Genomic DNA, 20,963 nt, shown 5'->3' with positions numbered 1-20,963 from the left:
GTGTGTGTGTGTGTGTGTGTGTGTGTGTGTGTGTGTGTGTGTGTGTGTGTGTGTGTGCAGGAAGGGAGCCCACGAGGGCCTCCTGCTTTGGCAGATGATGACTTACTTACTGAGTGAGAGAGAGAGAGAGAGAGAGAGAGAGAGAGAGAGAGAGAGAGAGAGAGAGAGAGAAAGAGATAAAGATAGTGAGAGAGAGAGAGAGAGAGAGAGAGAGAGAGAGAGAGAGAGAGAGAGAGAGAGTGAGGGAGAGAGATGGAGAGAGAGAGAGAGAGAGATAGAGAGAGAGAGAGAGAGAGAGAGAGAGAGATGGAGAGAGAAAGAGAGAGAGAGAGGGCTTGCAGCCCCACTGGCAGAGCAATATTCTGTGACAAAAACTCTCTTCGGTGACTCAACTCTGCATGATGTAACCCACTTGGCACAGGCGTCAGTTCAACATCTAGTTTTTATTTACATTTGGTTGAGTTGTCTACTATTGTGAATCCAACTTGAAATCAGCAAAACATTTCACCATGTCATTGGAAAAAGGTTAAAAGTTCGGTGACAAAAACAGGAAATGCAGTTAGGTGGATGACTTTTTGCAAATTCGATGAGTTTTCCACATTAATTCAACGTCATGACATACATTTTTTGGGTTGAAATGACGTGGAAACATTGTCGATTCAACCAGTTTTTGCCCAGTGGGAGTTACAAAAACCTTGCTCATTAATCAACGCTGTAACCAAGGAGCAACTTGTTTAGTACAGCACACTATGCAACTTTAACAATTACTTAGGACACACACACTTCAAATCAAAAGGCTCCAGTCCTCAAACAAATCTCTTCATGTTTATTCTGTCAAGTCCCTGTCTTCTGGCATCACAAAAGCCGGCGGTGGGAGACAAGCAGTGGTCTGACAGAGGGCCGGTGCAGCGGCTAATGTGCTAAAAGCAGCAGGGTGGGGGGCTGTCTCTACTGACTAGCATCGCTCAGGGGCCGTGGGCCGGAACCAACACGAGCTGGTGGATAGAATGCAAACACCTGACACATCAGTTAGCACGCCTCTTTGCCGGGCACAGCTCCAAAGCTGTCAAGGCAAATTACGTCACAGACGTACTGACCCCAACACGCACACACACACACACACACACACACACACACACACTGCTATCATCTTTGGTTTTAAAGCAGAATCTACGCTGCTGTACAACAGATGACAGGGCCTTAGGTGTTATACTGTACATGGTTCTGAGCGATATGAGAGGAACGGAGTGTAAAGGATGTTACACATCAAACCCCCAAATCCAGCCCATTCGCTGATTTGATATCTGGTCAGGAAGGCTCAACTAAAGAAGAGCTAAATAATAGAGAAAACAGCGAAATTGTAGTGTAGGAGATTTCCACAGTCATCAGAGTTCTTCCCTTTCTTCCTCCTGTCTCAAGGTCAACTCATTAAAAGTTGCACAAAAGCCATAATTCAAATTAAATGTTGTGTAGTTGTTAGACTGGCCACTTCCACTGTTTGTCAAGTTATGTGTGCATTCAATCTGCTCAACAATTAGTCTGAATGGAGTACCACGCATTACTTTCAATGGATTACTACGCCATCCACAATTACAGAGTGGGGATGGGCAGGGGGTTTGCAGTGCTTTGCCTGGGCCCCATAGCTCCATAGCTGTCTGCCCTGACAATGGCTGTAGTTATAGCATTACAGTATACACACAGAGGCCCTTCTGTGAACTGGCTGTGAAGGGGCGCAGATGGACAGCGTGCCTGGAGCTGGGATTGTTTCAGCCTCAGTTACCAGTGGGCTGGATAAGGAAAATAACAGCTCTGGATAGGGAGCAGCCAAGAAGCACTTAGTGATGGTGTGAGACTGGTCTAGTGGATCCAGGTGGGGTCCCTCATGAAAAACGACTACTGATTTAACCACTCATCCCTTCTACACAAGATCTACATAAAACCTACTTGTTTTACTACTTGATTACTATTGTGATATGGAGTACACCAGTAGTGATTTACGTATTCATTTAAATAGGGGCTCCCAAGTGGTGCAGCGGTCTAAGACACTGCATCTCAGTGCTAGACGTGTCACTACAGACCCTGGTTTGATTCCAGGCTGTATCACAACCGGACGTGATTGGGAGTCCTATAGGGCGGCGCATAATTGACCCAGAGTGGTCCGGGTTAGGGTTTGGCCGGGGTAGGCCGTCATTGTAAATTAGAATTTGTTCTTAACTGACTTGCCTAGTTGAATTAAGGTTAAATAAAACAAAATAGTTATGAGTGATAAATTGCGATGTTTCACTACTGGTGAACATTACATATTTCCTATTCAAATCACTACAGAATTCTCCCTTAAAATGGCTACCTTGTAACTACTGAGCTTTTGGGTATCTACTATTGAAAACCTACACATACCTACAATTCCTACATGTTCACTATTGAATGACTATGTTATTCCTACATGTTCACTATTGAATGACTATGTTATTCCTACACATTACTGCTGCATGCTTACTCAATCCCTAGTGAATTACTACTGCCATTTGTGTGTGTAGTGTTGTGTCACAACTGATCACTACTGAATTGTTCCTGATCCTTTTTCATTTCCTACATACACCCTTTTGAATTACTATTGAAAACTGTCACATTTCCTACTGTTTGCCTAGTCAAAATCACTATTGACATCTTCTTGTTTCACTACTGTGTCACTACCAGACTAGTGCACATGTTATTTTCTCAAGTTCCCAAATGTAGTTATATCATCAAACAAGAAATAATAAGGTTATACAAAATTAATTTTTTGACTTAACTATCTTCAGATCCTCTTTTTGTATTGCAGCCGCATTTCTTTTAGAAAATAAAAGAGAAGCACAAGAGACAACCAATTATAAGCCATTATCAATCATCTGCTAACAGAGCTCACATAAGACAACACATAAAAACAGTTGATAAAGAATGTTAATCTTACCAAAAACGGCCTTTTGTCTCCTTATGTCGAGGGCCTCCTTGGCAACAGGTCAAAAGAGGTAAGTAGAATGGGTAAGTATACCAATATGAACATACTGTACATTTGCAAACAAACACACATACTTATTAGCTAGCATGATGAAAACAGAGGCTACATAGCTACATTTTAATGGGGTTAGCAAACAGCTAGGCTAAACACAAGACTGTTTTGGCAAGCAATCTTTTTGATGTGATAGAAAGGTGAATAAATAGCTAAACAACAAGATGAAAGTATTCATTAAACATAAACATAAATAAACGTACAGATGGTACTAGCATAAGGGCAATTAAAGGCAGGATGACAAAGGATGGAACATGATTACATTCGGGATTGTCAAAAACAGTAGCTAGCTAGCAACAACCAACAACTTCCTGTTTGGTCTTCTTCTATAGTCACAAAAAGCCAGTGTCGTCTGGCTCTAGTGTTGTGACTACTTATTTACTATCAAAATCAAGTAGTAAAAACTCTAACTAGTTACTATTGAAAAGCCTGTGTAGTAAAGCTGTAGTGTTTTAACTACTTATTTACTACCAACATTAAATATAACAAATCTCTAACTGATTACTACTGGAAACACTACAGTTTTCCTACTGAACACTACAAAACTCCACTTGGGTATCTCGAGTAGTGCATATACAACACATTCACTACACAATTCTGGATGACTGTGTGATAATTGCTCTTGGTAGCCGATGTGAACAAGACCTTTAAACAGGTCAACATTCACAAAGCCGCGGGGCCAGACAGATTACCAGGATGTGTACTTAAAGCATGCGTGGACCAACTGGCAAGTGTCTTCACTGACATTTTCAACCACTCCCTGACCGAGTCTGTAATACCTACATGTTTCAAGCAGACCACTATAGTCCCTGTGCCCAAGGAAGCGAAGGTAACCTGCCTAAATGATTACTGCCCCATAGCACTCATGTCGGTAGCCATGAAGTGCTTTGAAAGGCTGGTCATGGCTCACATCAACAGCATTATCCCGGATTCTCTAGACTCACTATAATTCGCATACCGCCCCAACACATCCACAGATGACGCAATCTCAATCGCACTACACACTGCCCTTTAACACCTGGAATAAAGGAACACCTACTGTATGTGAGAATGCTGCACTGCACAATGGAAACACATTCTCATTTTTTTAATCTTTATTAAACTAGGCAAGTCAGTTCAGAACAAATTCTTATTTTCAATGACAGCCTAGGAACAGCAGGTTACCTGCCTTGTTCAGGGGCAGAACAACAGATTAGTACATTGTCAGCTCAGGGATTCGATCTTGCAAACTTTCAGTTACTAGTCCAACACTCTAACCACTAGGCTACCTGCCGCCCCAACATCCTGATAGACTGACCAGGTAGGCCTTACAGAAGGGGCAAGTTAGCGTTTGTCGGCATGAATCTTGTTCTGGAGGCAGCTCTGCAGAGTGGTCACTAGTTGGTGTGACCGATGTGAAACGGCTAGCTAGTTAGCGGTGGTGCGCGTTAATAGCGTTTCGATCGGTGACGTCACTCGCTCTGAGACCTTGAAGTAGTGGTTCCCCTTGATCTGCAAGAGATCAAGTGGAGCGATGGGTAACGATGCTTCGTGGGTGATTGTTGTCTGTGGTTCGAGCCCGGGTAGGGGCGAGGGAACAGACTAAAGTTATACTGTTAGATTGATGCTGTTGACCTGGATCACTGGTTGCTGCGGGAAAAGGAGGAGGTCAAAAGGGGGGTGAGTGTAACGGATGTGAAATTGCTAGCTAGTTAGCGGTGGTGCGCGCCAATAGCGTTTAGATCGGTGACGTCACTCGCTCTGAGACCTTGAAGTTGCTCTGCAAGGGCCGTGGCTTTTGTGGAGCGATGGGTAAAGCTGTTTCGTGGGTGACTGTTGTATGTGTGCATAGGGTCCCTGGTTCGAGACCGGGTAGGGGCGAGGACTGAAGCTATAATGTTACATTGGCATAGCCACAACGTCATAAAATCTGATTTTAAACCTAACCTTAATCCAAACCGCAACCACACTGTTGGCCATAATACCTAACCCTAACCTTAAATTTAGACAGAAAAACTCATTTTATGAATTTTTACAATATAGCCAATTTTGACTTTGCAGCTGGCCTATCTAATGGGAAATCTCTCAATTCTGCCTCCAGGACAAGACTCATAACAATAAACGTCAACCTGCACAGAAAGGTGGAAAATCTATATTTGATTTAAGAAAACAAAATGTGGTGCAGGTTAGTTACGATTTTGTATTCGTGGAACTGAGGGCTGTTATTGTTGTGGTTGTAGTGTGTGTGTGTGTGTGTGTGTGTGTGTGTGTGTGTGTGTGTGTGTGTGTGTGTGTGTGTGTGTGTGTGTGTGTCCTATTGCAGTTTATCTGTATGAGAGAGCACCTGTCACTTCCCTCAGTCCTTCACAGTTGGCTGCATTATTCCAGCTGATTTCCATCCTGTGGCAGAAGGCTGATTCTCTTCCATAACAAAGTGAGAGACACTCCAGGCTCCCTGCCGAGAATCATTATCTTTATTCCCACGGTTACGCTAAAGGTCACACAAATTTCTACAGTCATACATGCTACTCCAGCGGGTCACTAAGTCAGAGAGATTAATCTTTCCACTTCGTTCTCAATGACTGAGGTTTCCTTTGTTGGGCACAAGTGAAGTGCGAGAATTAAAGGCCACTATCTCTCTCTCTCAAATATTACTTGAAGATGTTCAATTTTTTCTATGTAATTGAATTTCTCAGGGGTGGTCGAACATTATTCATGTTTCAAGTTTTATGTGCACAAGTAGGCCTAAAGTGGAATGTCTTTATAGAATACCCTAAACCCAACAGTGCATTAATCAATATCAATGTAGTAGAAAAAATTAAATAAAAAGATGAACACGAAAAGTAAGTAAGCTATATACATTGTCAGATTTATTCACATCAGGGCTTTAATTCCTTTGTCAACAGCAATAATAGTGTCAAGACGAGAAGGGTCATAGAGATCGGCCAGTGTAACATACAATAGCTATCCTGGTACTCAAAGAGGGTAATTATCAAACTCTTTGTTGGTATAAATGGGACAAACCTACGGAGAAAGAAAACCTTATGTGGAGGACCAGGGTGTGGCTTTTCTGAGAAACAGACAGACTGGTATCAGAACCCTAGACACGAGGGCTTTTCAAACTGGTTGTTCTTAGCCCCGAGCTATCTTTTGACCTTGATTTAGAAATAACCCAAGGCTAGCTTACCCTTGTTTCACAGAACTTTCTGAGAACCCTGAGGTAACCAAAACTTTTTTCACAAGTCACTTTGCTGAAAGCATTTTGGCCACTTTGGTCAAAGGTATTCAGGTATACAATGTACAGAAATGGTACAAAAGTGTGTGTACACCATATAAATATGTTACCAGCAAATTAAACTGGGAAAAATACAGGGCAATGACATAGAGGCATATAATTGCTTTCACACCCTATGAATACTGTGGATGCCATGCCTCACGGTAATGATCACTTTCCGTCTCGTAAACTTTGAGTTTGTGGAAAATAACTTGCTTTTTTCAAGGGAATTAGCTATAAAACCACAGGGAATCCAACAAGAACAAACTCAAAAGACAGTTGTACATCCAGTCCTGTGTTATGTTTTCAATCTCTTGGCTGAAGTCAGAGACAGAATCACCTCGGGCTGGTACCGCATTATAGGACACGTATAGGTCTCTGCTTCCCGGGTGTTGTTGTTTGCTTGAATAATTTATGGATTTTATATTTCAGTCTCCTTTTAAATGTAATCAAGCCAGGCTGTAATTATCTCCTACGGAGGACCTTTCAACATACCTTCCAGGCACTTATTGGGAATTTGCATTTATAATTGCTTTCCCATCTCATTGGCTGCTGTAGCCACTCCACTGCTTTGGAAAACGGTTATAAACAAAATATGTCCCTGAGTGGCTGCAGTAGGATGTTACTACTCTTTTTAATCATCTCTGGCACCTGTTATTTTGATAGGGATCAAGAACTCTCATTTTCACTGATAAGGCTTCCGTGTTTGTGATCAATTTACTCTGGATAATGTTGTTTAGTGAGAAACCATTTTAACTTCTGATTCAATCGCGCGCTTGGAATATGTCATTGAACTCCACAGTCATTTGGTCTCTTGGGCTTTCTAGTCTGACATGGTCTTCATCACCAATCATAATCTACTCTGTGTTTAGGCCGGGAGATTTAGCAGCGATGTCGCACCACAATGTTTTAGAGTTTCAAATCTAATGTGAAAATATGAATTATGAGAGAGATGGAGATGGACATGCTCCCATAAGCTCTCAAAGCTTCCAATATTCCATTATTCAAGACCTCCTCCCCTCGTTTAACTCTGTATCGATTTCTCTGTCTTTTTAGAAGCAGATGAAAGATTGGGAATCTGCTCAAAAGTAGCACTAAGAAACGTTTATACCCACAGAGAGACATCTATCCTTCTTCCAAGTGTTATGATATGGGGGAGGGGAGGTAGTTTAGTCTTAGCGCACAGTTAGGCAACACACTCTACCAGGATACACTTCCACACTCCATCCCCCAGGGGGCAGAAGCCAGCAACCAGGTTCAAGTGTTGTGCTGTCAGGCCTTGATAATAGCAGGTGCTGCCAAGCCTTAATAAGGGCAGGTGCTGCCAGGCTTTTATAAGGGCAGGTGCTGCCAGGCCTTGATAAGGGCAGGTGCTGCCAGGCTTTGATAAGGGCAGGTGCTGCCAGGGCTTAATAAGGGCAGGTGCTGCCAGGCCTTAATAAGGGCAGGTGCTGCCAGGCTTTGATAAGGGCAGGTGCTGCCAGGCCTTGATAAGGGCAGGTGCTACCAAACCTTGAAAAGGGCAGTTTCTGACAAGCCTTAATAAGGGCAGGTGCTGCCAGGCTTTGATAAGGGCAGGTGCTGCCAGGCCTTGATAAGGGCAGGTGATGCCAGGCCTTGATAAGGGCAGTTTCTGCCAAGCCTTGATAAGGGCAGGTGCTGCCAGGCTTTGATAAGGGCAGGTGCTGCCAGGCATTGATAAGGGCAGATGATGCCAGGCTTTGATAAGGGCAGGTGCTGCCAGGCTTTGATAAGGGCAGGTGCTGCCAGGCCTTGATAAGGGCAGGTGCTGCCAGGCTTTGATAAGGGCAGGTGCTGCCAGGCCTTGATAAGGGCAGGTGATGCCAGGCCTTGATAAGGGCAGGTGATGCCAGGCCTTAATAAGGGCAGGTGCTGCCAGGCCTTAATAAGGGCAGGTGCTGCCAAGCCTTAATAAGGGCAGGTGCTGCCAGGCCTTAAAATCAAATCAAATCAAATCAAATTTTATTTGTCACATACACATGGTTAGCAGATGTTAATGCGAGTGTAGCGAAATGCTTGTGCTTCTAGTTCCGACAATGCAGTAATAACAAGTAATCTAACTAACAATTCCAAACTACTGTCTTGTACACAGTGTAAGGGGATAAAGAATATGTACATAAGGATATATGAATGAGTGATGGTACAGAGCAGCATAGGCAAGATACAGTAGATGGTATCGGGTACAGTATGTACAAATGAGATGAGTATGTAAACAAAGTGGCATAGTATAGTATAAAGTGGCTAGTGATACATGTATTACATAAGGATACCGTCGATGATATAGAGTACAGTATATACGTATGCGTATGAGATGAATAATGTAGGGTAAGTAACATTTATATAAGGTAGCATTGTTTAAAGTGGCTAGTGATATATTTACATCATTTCCCATCAATTCCCATTATTAAAGTGGCTGGAGTTGAGTCAGTGTCAGTGTGTTGGCAGCAGCCACTCAGTGTTAGTGGTGGCTGTTTAACAGTCTGATGGCCTTGAGATAGAAGCTGTTTTTCAGTCTCTCGGTCCCAGCTTTGATGCACCTGTACTGACCTCGCCTTCTGGATGATAGCGGGGTGAACAGGCAGTGGCTCGGGTGGTTGATGTCCTTGATGATCTTTATGGCCTTCCTGTGACATCGGGTGGTGTAGGTGTCCTGGAGGGCAGGTAGTTTGCCCCCGGTGATGCGTTGTGCAGACCTCACTACCCTCTGGAGAGCCTTACGGTTGAGGGCGGTGCAGTTGCCATACCAGGCGGTGATACAGCCCGCCAGGATGCTCTCGATTGTGCATCTGTAGAAGTTTGTGAGTGCTTTTGGTGACAAGCCGAATTTCTTCAGCCTCCTGAGGTTGAAGAGGCGCTGCTGCGCCTTCTTCACGATGCTGTCTGTGTGAGTGGACCAATTCAGTTTGTCTGTGATGTGTATGCCGAGGAACTTAAAACTTGCTACCCTCTCCACTACTGTTCCATCGATGTGGATAGGGGGGTGTTCCCTCTGCTGTTTCCTGAAGTCCACAATCATCTCCTTAGTTTTGTTGACGTTGAGTGTGAGGTTGTTTTCCTGACACCACACTCCGAGGGCCCTCACCTCCTCCCTGTAGGCCGTCTCATCGTTGTTGGTAATCAAGCCTACCACTGTTGTGTCGTCCGCAAACTTGATGATTGAGTTGGAGGCGTGCGTGGCCACGCAGTCGTGGGTGAACAGGGAGTACAGGAGAGGGCTCAGAACGCAACCTTGTGGGGCCCCAGTGTTGAGGATCAGCGGGGAGGAGATGTTGTTGCCTACCCTCACCACCTGGGGGCGGCCCGTCAGGAAGTCCAGTACCCAGTTGCACAGGGCGGGGTCGAGACCCAGGGTCTCGAGCTTGATGACGAGCTTGGAGGGTACTATGGTGTTGAATGCCGAGCTGTAGTCGATGAACAGCATTCTCACATAGGTATTCCTCTTGTCCAGATGGGTTAGGGCAGTGTGCAGTGTGGTTGAGATTGCATCGTCTGTGGACCTATTTGGGCGGTAAGCAAATTGGAGTGGGTCTAGGGTGTCAGGTAGGGTGGAGGTGATATGGTCCTTGACTAGTCTCTCAAAGCACTTCATGATGACGGATGTGAGTGCTACGGGGCGGTAGTCATTTAGCTCAGTTACCTTAGCTTTCTTGGGAACAGGAACAATGGTGGCCCTCTTGAAGCATGTGGGAACAGCAGACTGGTATAGGGATTGATTGAATATGTCCGTAAACACACCGGCCAGCTGGTCTGCGCATGCTCTGAGGGCGCGGCTGGGGATGCCATCTGGGCCTGCAGCCTTGCGAGGGTTAACACGTTTAAATGTCTTACTCACCTCGGCTGCAGTGAAGGAGAGACCGCATGTTTTCGTTGTAGGCCGTGTCAGTGGCACTGTATTGTCCTCAAAGCGGGCAAAAAAGTTATTTAGTCTGCCTGGGAGCAAGACATCCTGGTCCGTGACTGGGCTGGGTTTCTTCCTGTAGTCCGTGATTGACTGTAGACCCTGCCACATGCCTCTTGTGTCTGAGCCGTTGAATTGAGATTCTACTTTGTCTCTGTACTGGCGCTTAGCTTGTTTGATAGCCTTGCGGAGGGAATAGCTGCACTGTTTGTATTCGGTCATGTTACCAGACACCTTGCCCTGATTAAAAGCAGTGGTTCGCGCTTTCAGTTTCACACGAATGCTGCCATCAATCCACGGTTTCTGGTTAGGGAATGTTTTAATCGTTGCTATGGGAACGACATCTTCAACGCACGTTCTAATGAACTCGCACACCGAATCAGCGTATTCGTCAATGTTGTTATCTGACGCAATACGAAACATCTCCCAGTCCACGTGATGGAAGCAGTCTTGGAGTGTGGAGTCAGCTTGGTCGGACCAGCGTTGGACAGACCTCAGCGTGGGAGCCTCTTGTTTTAGTTTCTGTCTGTAGGCAGGGATCAACAAAATGGAGTCGTGGTCAGCTTTTCCGAAAGGGGGGCGGGGCAGGGCCTTATATGCGTCGCGGAAGTTAGAGTAACAATGGTCCAAGGTCTTTCCTCCCCTGGTTGCGCAATCGATATGCTGATAAAATTTGGGGAGTCTTGTTTTCAGATTAGCCTTGTTAAAATCCCCAGCTACAATGAATGCAGCCTCCGGATAAATTGTTTCCAGTTTGCAGAGAGTTAAATAAAGTTCGTTCAGAGCCATCGATGTGTCTGCTTGGGGGGGGATATATACGGCTGTGATTATGATCGAAGAGAATTCTCTTGGTAGATAATGCGGTCTACATTTGATTGTGAGGAATTCTAAATCAGGTGAACAGAAGGATTTGAGTTCCTGTATGTTTCTTTCATCGCACCATGTCACGTTAGTCATAAGGCATACGCCCCCGCCCCTCTTTTTACCAGAAAGATGTTTTTTCCTGTCTGCGCGATGCGTGGAGAAACCTGTTGGCTGCACCGCTTCGGATTGCGTCTCTCCAGTAAGCCACGTTTCCGTGAAGCAAAGAACGTTACAGTCTCTGATGTCCCTCTGGAATGCTACCCTTGCTCGGATTTCATCAACCTTGTTGTCAAGAGACTGGACATTGGCAAGAAGAATGCTAGGGAGTGGTGCGCGCTGTGCCCGTCTCCGGAGTCTGACCAGTAGACCGCCTCGTTTCCCTCTCTTTCTGAGTCGTTTTTTTGGGTCGCTGCATAGGATCCACTCCTTTGTCCTGTTTGTAAGGCAGAACACAGGATCCGCGTCGCGAAAAACATATTCTTGGTCGTACTGATGGTGAGTTGATGCTGATCTTATATTCAGTAGTTCTTCTCGACTGTATGTAATGAAACCTAAGATGACCTGGGGTACTAATGTAAGAAATAACACTGCCAGGCCTTAATAAGGGCAGGTGCTGCCAGGCCTTGATAAGGGCAGGTGGTGCCAGGCCTTGATAAGGGCAGGTGCTGCCAGGCCTTGATAAGGGCAGGTGCTGCCAGGCCTTAATAAGGGCAGGTGCTGCCAGGCCTTGATAAGGGCAGGTGCTACCAGTTAAGGTGATCGTCAGTTAGTGTCCCAGCTGGAAAAGCTGTTTGGTGGCTATGAGGCCTTTTGTTTGTTTTTGAGTCTTTGGTCATGCCTTTTTGTATTTTTCCTTTTTTTATGCCATATGAACAAGTAATAATCCGCCAGGCCTTAATAAGGGCAGGTGCTGCCAAGCCTTAATAAGGGCAGGTGCTGCCAGGCCTTAATAAAGGCAGGTACTGCCAGGCTTTGATAAGGGCAGTTGCTGCCAGGCCTTGATAAGGGCAGGTGCTGCCAGGCTTTGATAAGGGCAGTTGCTGCCAGGCCTTAATAAGGGCAGGTGCTGCCAAGCCTTAATAAGGGCAGGTGCTGCCAGGCTTTGATAAGGGCAGTTGCTGCCAGGCCTTAATAAGGGCAGGTGCTGTCAGGCCTTAATAAGGGCAGGTGCTGCCAGGCTTTGATAAGGGCAGTTGCTGCCAGGCCTTGATAAGGGCAGGTGCTACCAAACCTTGAAAAGGGCAGTTTCTGCCAAGCCTTGATAAGGGCAGGTGATGCCAGGCTTTGATAAGGGCAGGTGCTGCCAGGGCTTAATAAGGGCAGATGCTGCCAGGCCTTAATAAGGGCAGTTGCTGCCAGGCCTTAATAAGGGCAGGTGCTGCCAGGCCTTGATAAGGGCAGGTGCTACCAAACCTTGATAAGGGCAGTTTATGCCAAGCCTTAATAAGGCCAGATGATGCCAGGCTTTGATAAGGGCAGGTGCTGCCAGGCCTTGATAAGGGCAGGTGCTGCCAAGCCTTAATAAGGCCAGATGATGCCAGGCTTTGATAAGGGCAGGTGCTGCCAGGCCTTGATAAGGGCAGGTGCTGCCAGGCCTTGATAAGGGCAGGTGCTGCCAGGCTTTGATAAGGGCAGGTGCTGCCAGGCCTTGATAAGGGCAGGTGCTGCCAGGCTTTGATAAGGGCAGGTGCTACCAGTTAAGGTGATCGTCAGTTAGTGTCCCAGCTGGAAAAGCTGTTTGGTGGCTATGAGGCCTTTTGTTTGTTTTTGAGTCTTTGGTCATGCCTTTTTGTATTTTTCCTTTTTTTATGCCATATGAACAAGTAATAATCCGCTTGGACTGGCTGAACAAGAGGTCAAGCCAGAGCTGGCCCTGGGCCTAAGGTAATGTTGCTCTCTCCCTGGGCACATGTGTATTCAACACCCGGTTGTATGCGCTTTCTTCTCACATTTATGCACACATCAAATCAGGTTACAGACCATGTGGCTAGGCCTAAGAACTCTGACACAACGACTGCAGCAAAATCCATAGGCTAGTTATTGGTTTCGTAACACAAGTACCTAGAAAAACATCTGATTGGCTTTTGAATCATTACCTTGTTTTCCCTCCTCTTCTCCTTACCCATCAAATTGTATCTAATTATTTCCAAGAGCATGTGTTAATTCAGCCGGCTAGGGGAGACGTGTGTGGAATTGTGGGGCATCCAGGCTAGCCAGTGGGTGCTTCTGGGGAGTGAGCTTATGACAGGAGTGACACGTGTGTTTTATGGATGAGTTCTCCAGAGGCTCTTGGGGGAATCTCTATCTAAGCACAGCTCCTCAAGGATTGAATTAGCCTTTTGATCCACCAATCAATTTGGAGAGGGAGAAGAAATGAACAGTGGTTTTCACAGCCGTGAGGAAAATATATCACTTTAGCTCCTGGCGGATTCTTGTCAATAAAAAAGGAAATGCCTACAGGTATGAAAAGGTATATCACTGTTACAGTATATACTGCAGGTATATCACTGTTGTTCAGCCATGTCTAGATGATACATACGCTAGCTGGATGTTTAATTCATTACTTGAATCACATGGTTGTGTCAGGTCACCAATCACAGCCTGAGGCGATAGAACTCAGGTAGAAAAATGTATGAACTCCTTCTGTGACCTGCATAAATCATCTCCTATGGCACATTTAAGGTATTATCATACTGATAATGAAATATTAAAATGTGCCAGGCCGCGCACAAGAATGGAACAGGTAATTCAGTAACGATGACATAAACCTCTGAAAGAAAGAAATGTGATCCATGGGGAATGAATCCGAGCTGCACCAGTTCTCCACATGACTGTTGATCAGGGCAGAAAGTAGGTCAGAACCACAGGTTGGCTGCTCAACTGGGCTGAGATACAGTATTATTGGATTCTTCTGGGTTTTTGATCTGAGGTTGATTCATTAGCATTGTTCAGACCAGGCCAACAGCTCTGTCAACGATAGTGACTCACGTGAACTAATATGAAGGGAAAATAAATAGGATTGAAATTCCACATTTAAAAAACTTCTCCTCAAAATGTAAAGATAAATACACAGTTGGTCTGTACCAAACATAATAATGAAAAATTAAATTGAAAAAGGGACGTTTTGCTTTTATTTTTGGAAACAGATGAGTGTTTGAGGACCCAAACTTTGTGTGATCCCGTTAGAACATTTAAGCTAGCAGACTGAAGTAAAAAAAGAAAGAAAACCTGGCGGAAAGAAACACTCTCACCTAGATAAACCAATAAGTGCTTCATGCATTAAACATGAGCTGCTCAATTTGGAGGTGTCGTCCCAGAGAGCGGAGGGGCTTTGAGAGAAATTCATTCACATTTTAATCACACTGGAGGTTCAATTAATCATTGTGCGGTTAAAGGGTGAAAACTATGAATATTCAGTTACCAGACAAAGACTTCTGTGACCCTAGCTTCTTGCCTTAATTTTAATCATATTCTTGCAAACCGTACCTCATCTGCCTACGTTTTTCCTCTGAGGGATACCCCATAATAATGCTTAAGTTGCATTTTAATTTCCAAAACCCTGGGAATGTTGTCAGAGGAAGCGAAGACAGCACTGCTCTCCTATTTATAGTACTGGGCCTGATAACTGACATGAAAACGTTGGAACTGTTGTCGGCTAAAAAGTGGTATTTGATGAGTTTTTCGGTTCACCAGACTATGTTCAGACTGTTTGAGCCTCTATAAGTGTATAATAAATTAACCTTTTGAGGACTTAAGAGATTGAAGATCAGCATACTAACTATTTGAAAGCTACAAGGCCTGTATATACTTAGACATTGAATTTGAGCACAGCTGGTATTGAAGAGTCTTCTGAGTTACGAAAAGAGTGGTCACATGCGAGTGGTCTCCTCAGCCAAAATGGAGAACATTGATCTGCTCCATTATGAAGTCCTAAAATGAATAGGGCCGGACTAAGCTGCTTATATGCACTATCTCTCCTGTTGATTAGACAGGAATTAATATTCACTGGGCCGTGGATCTCCGAAAACATTTTAGCGTTCGCTTTTTAAGAACTGCCAAGCATCTCAAGACAGCAATTAAGCGCTTTCGTTCCCCTAGCCACCTTGCCTGAGAAATTATGGAGCTGGGCCGCTGGAGACGGAAACATTAAATGAGAGCTCCTCCGGAGCGTCTCATTGGCTGCCAGGGATTCTATATGCAGATGAGGCCAGATGGCAGGAGGACCCTGCTGAGGGCTGGTCACGTGAGGAGCAGAATCCTCAATCAGAACAAGAAGGGGGTGCATTCACACTGTCGCCATTTTATGCTATACGAAAAATGCACAAGAATCAAATTAAGTTGAAAAACCATAGGTCTGTTTCAAGAAATGGCTTCACTTTCCCACTCAGCAGGTGGTTTTAATGCCACAGTGTTTCTCTCACTGCAGCATGGACTATAGCACCATTCCACCTGCTACTCACAGCAGCATCGCAAGAGGAAAGGGACCTTGCTACCTCTTCAAAAGCAATCTACCATTATATATTTTCAATGCGAACAGTACACCACTTGAAGTTTAACAGCAGGCAACTACACACGGACTGAAGGGAAAACCCACAAACACAAGGATCATTGAAGATACATACTTTGAAAAGCCTGGGGCCAATGCTGGGGAGGAGTGCTGTTATCAGCTTGAAGTCAATGGTACTGTAGGGCCTTATGTTTGCGCAGTCATGTGTCACAGTAAGATTTTATAATGTATTTTAAGCATTATCCAGTAATCAGAATTACAGCAAAAATGAAAGCAATTGTCTGATGGTGCTAACTTAAAAAGAAAAGGGGAAAGTTTGATGAAAAAGCTTTAAATAAAAACATATCCAGGCATATCACATGATTGGGCAAAACACAGAGCCATAGCAGATACAGTATTTCATCTGACATCTATCTCACCACAGGTCTGCCAGCTGGATCTCACCATGGAACATCCTGCTAAAGTATTGATGGCACACTGCATCCTGGGTAACCTCCGGGTGCTCCATGGGCTGCCTGTGTTACCATAGTAATCTTGAAGCCGTTATTTACTTTATCGGTGCCTTAGAGAGGGATGGTTAACTCCAAATACAATTGAATCTGTTATTTCACTGACCTAAACTGTTGTTTAGGTCAGTTTAGGTCAGTTTGTTGCTGTATAATTTGTTGCTGACAAACCAACTTTTCCCAGGAAACAGAAGCTTTGAGATGTCATTACGTGATGCTATAACAATTTGGTAGCCCTTTATGCTCATACCCGTATGTATACGGGTTGAAAACGGCAGATTTAGACACTGATAAGCGACTAAATTGGAACGTCAGTGGCTGTACAGTAACATGCAATACATGACATCAGAACTCAGTCTCTGTGCTTCACAGCGCTTTATGGGTTTTGACTGACAGCCTTTCTGAACTTGAGCACGCACGGAACAGGTTTCCCCCATCCCTCCCGCACATTTTTTTGTTGTCTGAGTGAGGCAAATGCTGCAAACTAAGAGGACTCAGTGTATTTTGAAAGATGAGATGTTGAGGATTATAATAAATATTGTTTTGATGTCATACAAGCAAACCAAAAACTTGCAATTCACATTTCAATGTCATAAAACTCATGTCATATTCAGTGTCAACGTTTATGTTCACTATGTTTGATGTACAGCTGCAAGATGACCTAGGTTTATCTGAACAGAATGAGTCTATGCGTGTCTATTGTGAAGATAATTTGCTGCAAAACACACACCTGAATGCACTCATGAGTCCTTTCTAAGCGCACCAAAATTACGATCTGTTTCTCAGAATTTCCGCGTGAAAGCCTGTTGGCAATGGAACAAGTTTTCAAATGAAGACTACCTGACTCAGATTGCAATTTAAAAAGACAGGTTTTGGAATGCGTAAACAACAACAGTATTTGTGTGAATGCGGGGGGGGGGGGGGGGGGGGGGGTTGTGGAACCTGTGTTCCTCAATGGTATAGCTAGGAGAGCTCAAAAGCACCTTGTAATTGAAAATTATTCTTTTGAGTCATAAAAGTGCCTTGAAATTACTTAGGAACTATGCACACTTTGGAGAGGTTTAAGTCTCGGAAGAGTTAAAATACAATTTGTAATACAATCACATTTTCACATATAACACAGTTACAAACAACAGACATAATACACTGCCATATTGACCAGATAAATACTCTGACAGTCTGAAAAGATAGATTGGTTCCTTCGTCTACCATAGTCCTGCACAACCTTCCAATTTAGCATGTTTGAAAGTGGTTCTAATGTATTGTTTGAATTTATATATTGAAAGGTTTCTGGTTTGCTCAGATAAATTAGTACATTTCTTTATTGCACTGAATATAAATGTTATTTTGCCTATTTCTCTTGTCTGCTGGGATAAGACATGGTGGACAATCTATTCCTCGTATTGACTGAATGTCTGTCTCTTACCAACTGAATCCTGTTGTGAATGGAGTTTGGTCGTTTCACATTGGTGTACAATGTGAAATAAAATAAGCATGTTCTGTGTAATCTGCAGTCCCCTAATCTCACATGCTGATGCATTTTCCCAGACCACAGAACAGTAGTTCACCTGACTCCCAATTAATGCTTGGGTTGTTTGCTTAAGAGTCTCCTTCTAAACATGCATGCAGTTCGTAAATTATTTTCTTACATAGATGAGTTATTTGAGATGACCATGATAAGCAGTTGTCTAGCTGCACCCTTGGTAGTTTGATTTCTGGCACTTTCTCAATTTGTACTCCCCCTTTGACCTTTTCCTGGTGGAACAGATCTAATCAGTTTTCTCCGACAAACCCACTCCCTGGTATTTCCCAGATCTACTACTAGCTTCCTGGACCTGTTGAACAGATTGTCTTCCTGTACCTGCTGAACAGATTGTCTTGATGTATAAATTGTGGTATCATCTTTCAAATATAGTAGCTTGAGTTTCAGATAAGGAAGGTTGTTGATATATTAAGTAAAGAAGTGGCCCAAGGCAGCTGCCCTGCAGTATTCCTGTAATGATTTTTATGAATAATGACTAAATGATGTATACGTTTAACATAAGTAAGGAATGTATGTGTGTGTCGAAAGAGAACGAAGAGGCGCATTAACCTATGTTTGAACCGACCCGGCTGTAACTCTGGGGAGATAAGGTAGGACAGGGAGAGCCCCTCCAGAGCTCTCGTATCTGGGGGAGACTGGAACTGTCAGCTGAGTGGTAATAAACTGTGGTGAGACTCGTGAGAAAATCCCTAAGTTGGTGTGTATGTATGTGTGTAGGGTAAGAGAAAGGTATAAAAGGAATGTCTTTGTACAGCAGCGCTATCGTAAATAAACCTTACTGTAAACTGGCCTCTGTATATTTAATTTCAATAAGAACGTTACAAATTCTTAGTAATAGACAGAGTAATTTAAGTGGAGTTTAGTTTATGTACATTGAGAACAAAATTCTCATAACAATTCCACAGTCTAGGGCATGAGGGTAAGAAAACGATCCATCTGTCACGACTCCGACCGAAGGTGGCTCCCCTTCCCGTTCGGGTGGCGCTCGGCGGTCGTCGTCGCCGGCCTACTAGCTGCCACTGATTCTTTTCTCCCCCTCCTTATGTGTTTATTGAGTACACTTGTTTTGAGTTGGTTATAATTAGTGAGGCTTTATTAGTCAGCCGGCCCGCCTGGTTCTTTGTGTGGGATTGATTATTGTAACCCTGGTGTTTGCATTAGATGTCCATGTTCGTGTATTTAGTGCTAGACTGTTTTCGTTTCCCTGTGTCTGGGGCATTTGGTTTGAGCACCCGTAAGTGGGCTGACCGTAGTTCATCGTGTGTGCATTAAAGAAAAAGCACTTTATTGAACTCTGCTTTCCTGTGCCTGATTTCACCCTCACGACACCCAGGACCTTACACCATCGATATAGGTGGACTGTTTCCTGTCAGTTAGATATGACTGTACCTAATTCAATGTTGCCTCCTTAAAACCATAATGCATTAATTTTGTTAAAAGTATTTCATGATCCACTAAATCAAATGCTGCACTAAAATCTAGAAATAGTACACCCACAAACGTGCCATTATCCATAGCGCTTTGACACTGATCAGGTTTAACACCTCTACTGACACCAGTGGTAGACTAAAAGAGCAGGGTTTTTTTGCTCATAATATGATCATCACACAATTGGACTTGAGCTTGTTTGGATGAATGGGTGTTTACATTATATCTCAGTAAATTCATTTTCTTTGCAAAAACGTTGTGTGGCCACTTGGAGACAACAGTTAATCCTCTCACTTAATCCCTTGTCATTTTTTAAAACTTATGTTACACCTACCCCACATTTTCCATTAATATTCTTATCATGTTACTGAATGTATCCAGAGTATTTTCAGATTTCGTTATCAACAAATGTGGCAAAAAGTGCAGTAAATGTAAAATGCACATACGATCAACAGGATTCAGTCCTGGATTCAGTCTTGTGTCAGGTGAACTGTTGTGTCCTTAACTTTGGTTTAAGATGTGTCCCATAGTCTACAAACTCTCTTTCAATTGCTACCATGGATATGCATATGCTTTTCATATTTCATCTTTAAGAAACATTTCAATTTAGCCCTATCCGTTTAGGCCAATTCCCACACGTGTGAAGGGTTAAGAACACACTCCTCAAGACACAACTAAAGGAAGGAGAGTGTATGTTGAGTTGACGTACCGTGTGAACGCTGCTAAAATTGAAAGAGCAGCAGTCAGCAGACAATATTTCAGAGGTACGTTTCTTTACAGCTTTTCCTCAAGCGACTTCAAAGTAGACCTATAATAAATAGACTGTACGCTTATGCCATTCATTTCTACTGCATGTTGTTCTACATTTCATATTAAACAAGCCTTGTAAGATGTATACTGACTGTGGTCTTAAGAGATACATGTACCATATATATATGCTGGTCCAGGCTTAATTTACAGAAATCCACATACAAAGTGTAAATGAGTCCTGTGGGAATTAGCTGTATTTCTTTTCCAACTCAATGTATGAGTTCTGATTCAGCCTTGTACATGTTTTTTGAGGATTTACATTTCATACAGATGGCACCACTTTTGATATAAAGAGGATAAATTAATAAACTCCCTACAGTTTGTGTTATTCTCATCACAGCCCTGGTTCTATAGGCTAAATGCTAATTATTGGTTAACAGGGTATTGGCGATCAATAATTTGCCAAACAAGAGAAAGGAGCTTGTTCACTTCACCTGAAATATAGGTCCCAATTCTAAGGCTTGAGGACAAAGTGATGTAACCCCCTTGCGGCTGAATCTGTTGTCAGGCAATTTTCATTAGAATCCAGGATTATTCTAACCTGAGGTGATTGCTCTTACATCTGCTGTCCCGGCAATTAATGGAATAGATTTCAAGAGCCACTGAGGCAGATCCCCTGATAGAGCCGTCCACTTTATCTTAGCCTACATGGAAACTTTGCAGCCCAGACAGTGATTTAGTGCCTGGGCTTTGTAGAAAGGTCACAGCTCTCTGTATAAGTCCAACTCTGCAGGACCTCCCCTACAACTGCCACCTTGGTTCTACTACAGACTAATGGGAGTGCAGGTATACAATCTTTATATAGGGCTACGATTTAAATTAATGTTCACATGCTACCATTTGTAATACAAAATTGAACACTTTCTATAGGCCTAGTGAGATAGAATAGGATCCATATTCCTAATGAAGCCACATTAAATACATGTAGGTAATTTTGATATGCTTGTTTGTCTGTCAGTGAGCCACCCTAGGAACACGTTTGTTGATTGACTCACTGTACATTGTGTGACAGATGTGTTCTGACCCAGAGAAAGAGAGAGAGCATGAGAGAGAGAGAGAGAGTGAGAGAGAGAGAGAGAGAGAG

This window comes from Oncorhynchus clarkii, chromosome 2 (assembly GCF_045791955.1).
Source record: "Oncorhynchus clarkii lewisi isolate Uvic-CL-2024 chromosome 2, UVic_Ocla_1.0, whole genome shotgun sequence".
Taxonomy (NCBI): domain Eukaryota; kingdom Metazoa; phylum Chordata; class Actinopteri; order Salmoniformes; family Salmonidae; genus Oncorhynchus; species Oncorhynchus clarkii.
The sequence above is the reverse complement of the archived record's forward strand: the minus strand, read 5'-3'. Positions refer to the sequence as shown.